This window comes from Oncorhynchus nerka, linkage group LG18 (assembly GCF_034236695.1).
Source record: "Oncorhynchus nerka isolate Pitt River linkage group LG18, Oner_Uvic_2.0, whole genome shotgun sequence".
Classification (NCBI taxonomy): domain Eukaryota; kingdom Metazoa; phylum Chordata; class Actinopteri; order Salmoniformes; family Salmonidae; genus Oncorhynchus; species Oncorhynchus nerka.
The window spans coordinates 68030395-68041257 of record NC_088413.1 but is presented as its reverse complement, the minus strand read 5'-3'; the positions used below and the strand labels follow the sequence as shown (position 1 = coordinate 68041257).

Sequence of the window (10863 nt, the reverse complement as noted above, 5' to 3'; positions counted from 1 at the left end):
GTTGAGTGAGAAGAAGCGGTTTCACTTGAGAAAATGTATTACTGCTGTTGCAGCAGCAAAAGGTGGTGGGAAACGTGGTCAGGTTAATAAGAGAAGATTAAAACAATGATGATGATCATGCTTCATAGGGTGTCTCTTTTCTCATTGTTTTCTCTGTGCTTTCTTCTGCTTTTCTTTTCTCTTTTCTATATGGAGGTACTAAGGGTAGGTTCTCTCAATATTAATGGGGGAAGGGACAGGAATAAGAGGGCTTGGGTATTAGAAGTAATAAAACAGAAAAGGCTTAATGTAGTTTTCCTACAGGAGACACATAGTGATGAGGAAAATGAGGTTGACTGGGGTATGTGGTGGGAGGGGCAGCATGTACTCAGTCATGGTACTAATTTCAGTGCTGGGGTGGCAATCTTGTTTTCCTCAGGTTTAGGGGTGACAGTGGTATCTACAACAGAGATTGTCAAGGGTCGGGTTTAATTGGTCAAGGTAGATGTTATGTTTTTTAAATTTTTTTATTTGAATGTTTTTGCTCCTAATGAGGGTACAGAGCATATTGCTGTATTTGATCAAATAAAGGAAACCTTAAGACAGTGTGATCAAGAGGGGTGTATGGTTTTAGATGGTGACTGGAACTATACAGTGGATTTTACTGTTGATCGCACCGCTGAAGAACCTCACCTGCGGTCAGCCACTTGCCTGTCTGGCCTATTAACTGAGTTTGAGCTTTCTGATGTGTGGAGAGTAAGGAATGCAACAGTTAGGCAGTACACATGGTTAAACATTAATGAAGGTCGTGTCAGTGCAGCAAGGTTAGACAGGTTGTATGTATCTGAGCAATACTGTAGTAGGGTTGGAAAGTGTGCCATTACTCCTGTGGGATTTTCTGATCATCATATTGTTTCTGTTGATATTCATTTGTCCTGTCCACGAAGGTCATCACCTTACTGGTATTTTAATGTTAAATTGTTACATGATGTCATGTTTTGTGACAGGTTTTTGTTGTTTTGGGAAAAATGGAGGGTTATAAAGGGGAATTTTGAGTCCTTGAGACAATGGTGGGAGGTTGGGAAGGCCCAAATACGAGTATTTTGTCAACAGTATACTGCTCTGTCTCAAATTGAATTTAAAGAGACTATCAAGGCCCTTGAACAGGACATCAAGTCTATTGAATTGAACTGCTCACTCAGAACGACCCTGGACTAGTCATGAACTTACAGGACAAGAGACATGAACTGAGGTCGTTTCTGCATGAAAGAGTGAAGGGTGCCTTGATTAGGTCTCGTTTCGCTTCCCTTAAGGATATGGATGCTCCTAGTGCTTTTTTTTAAAACCTAGGACAGTCGACGTTTCAACGTAAACAGATGGTCTGCCTTCGTCTCCCTGATGGGAAGGTGACTACGGATGATATTGAAATGCGTCAACATGCCGTAGATTTTTACTCGTCCCTTTATAAGGCGGAGGATTGTGATTCTCTGTGTACTGAACAGTTGTTACATGGTCTTCCTCAATTGGGACCTGAGCAGCGAGTCGCATTGGATGCTGACATTACACTGCAGGAGCTGTCCACAGCAGTTATGCAGCTCTCATCAGGCCGAGCCCCTGGCATCGATGGTTTACCATCTGAGTTCTATAAGCACTTTTGGGGGTCTATTGGGGAGGATTTTTATGAAGTGTTGTGTGAATCTTTTCATGTGGGTTCTCTTCCTGTATCTTGTCAACGTGTGGTGCTTTCACTGTTGCCAAAAAAGGGGGATTTGGCTCTCATAAAAAATTGGAGACCTGTTGCTTTGCTATGCGCAGAATACAAAATTGTTTCTAAATGTCTCTCAAACAGGTTGAAAGAGTATCTGGGACTGTTGATCCACAAGGACCAGTCCTACTGTGTACCTGACCGCTCTATTGTTGACAACTTGTTTATAATAAGAGATGTTTTAGACATTTGCAAACTGTCTGATGTAAATGTGGGTTTACTTTCGTTAGATCAGGAGAAGGCTTTTGATCGTGTGGACCATCAGTACTTGTTTAAAACAATGAAAGCCTTTGGGTTTGGGGATGTTTTTCTGTCTTGGGTGAATTTACTGTATGCTGGAGCCTCGTGTATGGTGAAGGTGGGTGGTGGTTTAAGTTGCCCCATCCCTGTCCAAAGGGGCATCAGGCAGGGATGCCCAATTTCAGGGCAGTTATATAGTCTGGCGATTGAACCAATGCTTTGTTTTTTAAGAGCGAAGCTTAACATCCTCACCTCCTGTAATAAAAACTATCACATCATCTGCATAAGCAGACAGTGCTATCGTGGGACCCTTCATTACACCTGGCACAGAGAAACCAGTAAGGTTCTCTCAAACACTTTAAAGGTGTATGAGGGGGCCTCCTCAGCTAGAGTCAATTGGGGAAAGAGTGAAGCGCTGTGGGCAGGTCGGCTTCAAACGGGGTCCATTCCAAGGTTACCAGGGAGGCTTCAGTGGGGCAGAGATGGGATGAAGATTTTGGGGGTTTTTCTAGGCTCTGATGTCTTTCAGAAAAAGAACTGGGAGGGTGTATTGGAGAAAGTGTGTGCCAGACTGTCAAGATGGAAATGGTTGCTACCCCAGCTGTCTTATAGGGGAAGGGTCCTGGTAGCTAATAATCTTGCTGCCTCTACCCTGTGGCACAGACTAATGATTTTATAGCCACCAAAGGGTCTGATACAAGAGCTTCAGAGGACCCGTGTCAATTTCTTCTGGTCTGGACAACACTGGATCAAAGCTGCAGCCCTGTACCTGCCACTGCACGAGGGTGGGCAAGGCCTGGTGGACATTTCCTCTAGGATCACGGCTTTCCGGCTCCAAGCAGCCCAGAGATTGTTGTACAGAGACTGTTCGAGCTGGGTTGAAACAGCCTACACATTGATGAGGAGAGCGGGCTGTTTGGGCTTAGACAAGCATCTTTTCCTCTTAAAGCTGGAGGGGGGTGATTTGACTGGCCTGACTCCATTTTATGAGTCTGTTATGCAGGCTTGGAGAGTCTTTGTCAAGTCCCGTAAGACCTGCACGCCACCAGGGATGTGGCTTTTTGAAGAGCCTCTTTTTCATAACACTGCCATCCAGTCCCGTGTTCTGGGTTCAGCCAGCCTACGTTCATGCCTGTTAGGCGTGGGGTGTACCAAGCTGGGTCATCTGATGCAGAGCAGGAGCAGATCGTTGGACGAGCTGGGAGAAAGAGCGGGGATCCGATCATCTCGCTTACTGAGGAAGGTCGTCGATGAGGTCTGCGACTCGTTGCCAGTGCTTCATCTGCAGTATGTGACTGACACTTCAAATTCTGATCGGTGGAAGGAGGGTCTGGATTATGTGTTCTCTGCACTGATTGTAAGTGCTGCGATGGGGGCATTTGAAGAGGATGTGGGGATGCTGCTTTCCTTCGATACCCCGGAGCTGGGGGAGTTCAAGGAGGTGGGAAAGAAGGCCATGTACAGAATATATGTAAAGGTGTCCCATGCCTCTTCCCTGGAAGGGGTAAAATCGAAGAGGTGGGCGGGTGTGCTTGGTCCAGGTGCCTCTCCAAAAGGCTGTTGGCGATCATTATACAAACTGCCTATTGATAAGAGGACAGCTGACCTCCAATGGAGGATCATACATGGAGTTATAGCCACCAACATGCATCTGGAACACCCTACTGTTGGGGAGGGGTGTCCATTCTGTGTCTGGTACACCTGGACCCTACTGTTGGAGAGGGGTGTCCATTCTGTGTCTGGTACACCTGGACCCTACTGTTGGGGAGGGGTGTCCATTCTGTGTCTGGTACACCTGGACCCTACTGTTGGAGAGGGGTGTCCATTCTGTGTCTGGTACACCTGGACCCTACTGTTGGGGAGGGGTGTCCATTCTGTGTCTGGTACACCTGGACCCTACTGTTGGGGAGGGGTGTCCATTCTGTGTCTGTACACCTGGACCCTACTGTTGGAGGGGTGTCCATTCTGTGTCTGGTACACCTGGACCCTACTGTTGGGGAGGGGTGTCCATGCTGTGTCTGTACACCTGGACCCTACAGGGGTGTCCATTCTGTGTCTGGTACACCTGGACCCTACTGTTGGGGAGGGGTGTCCATTCTGTGTCTGGTACACCTGGACCCTACTGTTGGGGAGGGGTGTCCATTCTGTGTCTGGTACACCTGGACCCTACTGTTGGGGAGGGGTGTCCATTCTGTGTCTGGTACACCTGGACCCTACTGTTGGGGAGGGGTGTCCATTCTGTGTCTGGTACACCTGGACCCTACTGTTGGGGAGGGGTGTCCATTCTGTGTCTGGTACACCTGGATCCTACTGTTGGGGAGGGGTGTCCATTCTGTGTCTGGTACACCTGGACCCTACTGTTGGGGAGGGGTGTCCATTCTGTGTCTGGTACACCTGGACCCTACTGTTGTGTCCATTCTGTGTCTGGTACACCTGACCCTACTGTTGGGGAGGGGTGTCCATTCTGTGTCTGTACACCTGGACCCTACTGTTGGGGAGGGGTGTCCATTCTGTGTCTGGTACACCTGGATCCTACTGTTGGGGAGGGGTGTCCATTCTGTGTCTGGTACACCTGGACCCTACTGTTGGGGAGGGGTGTCCATTCTGTGTCTGGTACACCTGGACCCTACTGTTGGGGAGGGGTGTCCATTCTGTGTCTGGTACACCTGGACCCTACTGTTGGGGAGGGGTGTCCATTCTGTGTCTGGTACACCTGGACCCTACTGTTGGGGAGGGGTGTCCATTCTGTGTCTGGTACACCTGGACCCTACTGTTGGGGAGGGGTGTCCATTCTGTGCTGAGTCTGAAACTCTGGCACAACTGTTTTTACTGTGTCCCAGGTTGGTCGGGATGATTGACCTGATCACTAATTGGTTCTCAACGTTGGGAGAGGTTTTCTCTTCCCAACTGTATATATTTGGGCCAAAGTACAGGTTCAGTCAAAAGGGTGTAGTTGTGTTGCTTAATTTTGTGTTAGGGGCAGCAAAATTAGCGATATGGAAGACTCGAAAGAACAGTATTCGGGGACAGGGGTCTGTGGATGTGGTGGGAATGCTGGAGGGAATGTTGGCAGCGAGACTAAGGGTTGAGTTTGCTTATTATAAACTTGTCAACAATATCGATCTGTTTTTGAGTATATGGGGTGTTCAGAGGCTGTTGTGTGTAGTTACTGTGGAGGAGGAATTGGAGTTGTGTTTTTAATTGATGTGTAACTGTGGTTTTGTATGAGTATTTATTGTGTGGTGGGCCCCCAGACCCATTAAAGAGTATTTAAAACTCAAACTCTCTCTCTCTTTCTCTCTCTCTTTCTCTCTCTCTTTCTCTTTCTCTCTCTCTCTCTTTCTCTCTCTCTCTTTCTCTTTCTCTCTCTTTCTCTCTCTCTTTTCTCTCTCTCTCTCTCTCTCTCTCTCTCTCTCTTTCTCTCTCTCTTTCTCTCTCTCTCTTTCTCTCTCTCTCTCTCTCTCTCTCTCTCTTTCTCTCTCTCTTTCTCTTTCCGGCAATTGAACGACGCGTTCTTGCACATGTGCCGTGTGGAAGAGTGGACGTGACACAGAGCACGGAGACCGTACCTAAAAGAGGGGCAACTTCGGTCGCATGGACGTGGTTTGGGTATGAACCTCTATTACCACCTACACAGGAGTCATGTGGAACAGGCCGGAGAGAGTCTATGGATGAGACCCAAAGAAGTACAGTTGAGTGCTCAAAACAAACCCCCGACTCAGACGTTGGAAGGGGCTTTTGCCCTCGGCACACCATATGGTAAAGAACCACGAAGATGGAAGGAGAACAGCCACCGTTACAACTTACATCTGCAAAGACATGGCCCCAATTTACACGGTCCAGAAATGGGGGTTTCGTGAGTTGGTGCCAACACTCGACCCAAGGTACCAAATCCAAATTGATATGTGACACGTATTAATTCCAAAATAACATGCAAAACAGGCAAGCCCCCAAATGGCGGCAGGGTAGCCTAGTGGTTAGAGCGTTGGACTAGTAACCGGAAGGTTGCAAGTTCAAACCCCGAGCTGACAAGGTACAAATCTGTCATTCTGCCCCTGAACAGGCAGTTAACCCACTGTTCCTAGGCCGTCATTGAAAATAAGAATTTGTTCTTAACTGACTTGCCTGGTTAAATAAAGGTTTAAAAATATATACATATATATATATTTTGGCCTATATTTATTTTGTTTGCAACTATAGTTGAATTATTTTCTATTTACCTTTTTAGATATTATACATTCATATTATATATGTTGTTACATGCTTAATTGAAAATTTGCACATATTCTAAATCAAATAAATAATCAAATATGAGTAAGTACCTTTTTATTTGCCCCACCTCTCTCTCTCCTCATGCCCCACCTCTCTCTCTCCCTCTCTCTCCTCATGCCCCACCTCTCTCTCTCCCTCTCTCTCCTCATGCCCCACCTCTCTCTCTCCCTCTCTCTCCTCATGCCCCACCTCTCTCTCTCCTCTCTCTCTCCCCTCTCTCTCTCCCTCTCTCTCCTCATGCCCTCTCTCTCTCCCTCTCTCTCCTCATGCCCCCTCTCTCTCCCTCTCTCTCCTCATGCCCCCTCTCTCTCCCTCTCTCTTGTCATGCCCCTCTCTCTCCCTCTCTCTTGTCATGCCCCCTCTCTCTCCCTCGCTCTCCTCATGCCCTCTCTCTCTCCCTCTCTCTCCTCATGCCCTTTCTCTCTCCCTCTCTCTCCTCATGCCCCCTCTCTCTCTCCCTCTCTCTCCTCATGCCCCCCTCTCTCCCTCTCTCTTGTCATGCCCCCTCTCTCTCCCTCTCTCTCCTCATGCCCTCTCTCTCTCTAGTTCTCTCTTGTCGTGCCCCACCTCTCTCTCTCTCCCTCTCTCTCCTCATGCCCCCTCTCTCTCCCTCTCTCTCCTCATGCCCTCTCTCTCTCTAGTTCTCTCTTGTCATGCCCCACCTCTCTCTCTCTGCCCCCTCTCTCTCCTCATGCCCCTCTCTCTCTCCCTCTCTCTCCTCATGCCCTCTCTCTCTCTCCTCTCTCTTGTCATGCCCCCTCTCTCTCTCCCTCTCTCTCCTCATGCCCCCTCTCTCTCCCTCTCTCTTGTCATGCCCCCTCTCTCTCCCTCTCTCTCCTCATGCCCCCCTCTCTCTCTCTAGTTCTCTCTTGTCATGCCCCACCTCTCTCTCTCTCCCTCTCTCTTGTCATGCCCCCTCTCTCTCTCCCTCTCTCTCCTCATGCCCTCTCTCTCTCTAGTTCTCTCTTGTCATGCCCCCCTCTCTCACCCTCTCTCTTGTCATGCCCCCCTCTCTCTCTAGTTCTCTCTCCTCATGCCCCACCTCTCTCTCGTTCTCTCTCCTCATGCCCCACCTCTCTCTCCTTCTCTCTCTCCTCATGCCCCAACTCTCTCTCTCCCTCTCTCTCCTCATGCCCCACCTCTCTCTCTAGTTCTCTCTTGTCATGCCCCACCTCTCTCTCTAGTTCTCTCTCCTCATGCCCCAACTCTCTCTCGTTGCCCCACCTCTCTCCTCATGCCCCACCTTTCTCTCCCTCTCTCTCCTCATGCCCCACCTTTCTCTGCCCCCCTCTCTCTCCTCATGCCCCACCTTTCTCTCCCTCTCTCTCCTCATGCCCCCCTCTCTCTCCCCATGCCCCACCTCTCTCTCCTCTCCCTCTCTCTCCTCATGCCCCACCTCTCTCGTTCTCTCTCCTCATGCCCCACCTCTCTCTCTCGTCATGCCCCACCTCTCTCTCGTCATGCCCCACCTCTCTCTCCTCATGCCCCACCTCTCTCTCCTCATGCCCCACCTCTCTCCTCGTCATGCCCCACCTCTCTCTTCTCATGCCCCACCTCTCTCTCGTCATGCCCCACCTCTCTCTCCTCATGCCCCACCTCTCTCTCCTCATGCCCCACCTCTCTCCCTCGTCATGCCCCACCTCTCTCTTCTCATGCCCCACCTCTCTCTCGTCATGCCCCACCTCTCTCTCCTCATGCCCCACCTCTCTCTCCTCATGCCCCACCTCTCTCCCTCGTCATGCCCCACCTCTCTCTCCTCATGCCCCACCTTTCTCTCCCTCTCTCTCCTCATGCCCCACTCTTTCTCTCCCTCTCTCTCCTCATGCCCCACCTTTCTCTCCCTCTCTCTCTCCTGGTTTGCCCCCTCTCTCTCCCCATGCCCCACCTCTCTCTCTCCCTCTCTCTCCTCATGTTTTCCTCCTCCCCCCCCACCTCTCTCGTTCTCTCTCCTCATGCCCCACCTCTCTCTCTCGTCATGCCCCACCTCTCTCTCGTCAGGTGCCCCATTCACTGACAGCCTCGGGAGAAAGGTAACTCCTCATGCCCCACCTAGTTTATCATCTTATCCCACCTAACAGACACCACCCCACACTCTCTCCCTAAACATACACACACATGCACACACACCACCATTCTCTGAGGTTCTTCTCATGAACCCCAGGTTGCCTCTCAAGGTACTCTGTCGTTCTGCCCCACCAGTTAACCCACTCTCGTTATTGAAAATAAGAATTTGTTCCTCATGCAGTACCCACAACATTCCCATTGGCTGAGGTTCTCCTAGAAGTGCCCCACCTCTCTCCCATTGGTTGAGGTTCATTGATATACCCCACCTCTCTCTTCTCATGATCCCCACCTCTCTCTCCTCATGCCCCACCTCATTCTCTGAGGTTCCTCAGTACACACACCCCACAACATTCCCATTGGCTGAGGTTCTCCTAGAAGTGCCCACACAACAACAGTCCCATTGGCTCATTCTCTTTCCTCATACACCCACCACTCTCCCATTCAATGATCTACTGTACAACACACACAGAACATTCCCATTGGCTGGCATTTCAGAACTATTACATAATTACCCCACCCCCAGTCCCATTGGCTGAGGTTCTTATTGATATACTAGAAGTACACACCCAACAACATTCTGCCATCCCCACTAATACAATCACAAGGCCACGTGTTAAAGGAACTCATTCTGATGAAAAGTTTCCTCCACTAGAAGTCCCCCTCATTGTTTCCAGTCATTTAAATGAAATGATAAACCTGCTGCCCTGGTTTACAACCAATCTGGCTGGGGGTCAAGGGCAGTGAGAACACATTCAGGTGGCCACATTTGTCCAACACGAGTCCACATCAACGGCATGTATTCCAAATACGTTTCAGATATATTTTCAATATATGCCACTGGAATAATTGTTAGCTATGCTGATGCATAATCCAGCCACTGTTCTGCAGCAGAGGACATGCATGACCTGGCATAAACTGCTGTTCAAACAGGAATCTTTCACATTCGGACCAGTTTACAACGCCTAAATAACGACTAAGTGAAAACGAGCTGTTGTTGTGTTTATGTCCATAGCCTATTTCAGTCTCCATTGTATCATATGAATATAACTGTAATCTCAAAAGGCATCCCTTAGCATAATGCCTGACAATTGCTTGACAAAAACAAACTAGGCTAATCACAATCCAGGCAGAGGTGATCTGGGTGCAGCTATCCGTTGGTAAGAAATTATAGACCACACAAATATTAAGAATATCATATTGATAGATAGCCTAAAATTCACAAACATATTCATACATACATTATTGACGATGAATTGTCACTTCGGGGTCTTGTCGTCATATAAATACCTTCCGTTGTATAGGTAAAGCTGTTTGTTTTATTCCACTTCATTACTACATTGTAATAGCGAACAGAACCTTTCCCGACATTTGATCTGCGGTTTAGCGGTGTGTTAAAGCGCTGAGATGATAATCCTGTCACTGAAGAGAGAAAAAACACCCTACCTTCACTCCGCTGGTGACATATCACGTTATAAACCCTCACCAGGACCAATGACAGACCAGACCACCCATTACAGTGAGAAGAGTACAACTGCAGCCCGCAATTCGGGGTGTTCCTGCATGTGGGCTTTCCTGCATCTTCAGGAACCCGTCTTTATATTTATATTGTCAGTCAGTTAAACTATGACTCCAGTACGGTAATGCATCAGAACTGCAGATACATAAAAACATAGCTAGTTAGCAATGAGTGGACGACCAGTAGGCAGCGTGTCCTTCACCCCCCGTCTGTCTGGCAGTTTATCCCAGCCGGCGGGAGCGACACCGCGTGTTAGCTAACTACGGTCTGCTGTACTAGCGGGGGCGACCGGTAGACTGGCAAACATTGCCGCACGAGGGCGATGCGGGCACATTGGTGACAGAACAAGGAGTTGTTATAGAACTCCAGAAAAAAAGCCTGCTTCTTATGAACGAATTTCACACTACTTTTGTATAATGATTTTTGACGGCTCGTATGAATATCCTGCTCAATGCTTGTGTTATCATCGCATCAACTGCATTATACGTAAAAAATAAAATAAATAAATAAACACTTCAACTTCAACCAGTAAAATGGCTATTTGGATTGCTTTTTCTACAGCCTATAGTAGGCGGTGTCGATAAAACTCAGATAATACTTCATGCAGGAATGCCCCGACTGGCGGGCTGCAGTTGTACACTGTCAATAGCAGTAGCAGCCCACTAGCTGGTTACAAGGTAAAACATTTACTGACCAGTGTTGCTTTTAAAGCTGCAATATGTACATTTTTGGAAGACCCACCCAACCAAATTCACACCGAAATATGAGTTATGGATCTGTCACTCATTGAAAGCAAGTCCAAGAAGCGAAAAAATCTGTTCTATGTGCAATATTTCTATGCTTCCTGTTCTTAAATGTTGTTTTTGTATCTTTTACTTTCAGTTTTGTACACCTGCTTCAAACAGCTGAAAATACAATATTTTTGGTATTGCAAACACATTTCACAGCGGTTTAGATGGTACAATGATCTTCATTGCTTGTTTTGTCACATAAACTGAAATTAGGCAAACTATTAGAAGTTTAGCAA

General features: G+C 48.1%; 1 protein-coding gene across 3 annotated transcripts in view; it reads right to left on the bottom strand.

Annotated features, from left to right (window-relative positions):
- The window catches only part of LOC115123893 (phosphatidate phosphatase LPIN1-like), a 47648-nt gene extending 37612 nt beyond the window's left edge, over positions 1–10036 (bottom strand). For all 3 annotated transcript variants that reach the window (XR_010459791.1, XR_010459790.1, XM_065004294.1), the window contains exon 1: positions 9559–10036. The gene's annotated coding sequence lies outside the window, so the exon portion shown is untranslated. The remainder of the gene's footprint in view (positions 1–9558) is intronic.
- Between the last annotated feature and the right edge of the window lie 827 nt (positions 10037–10863).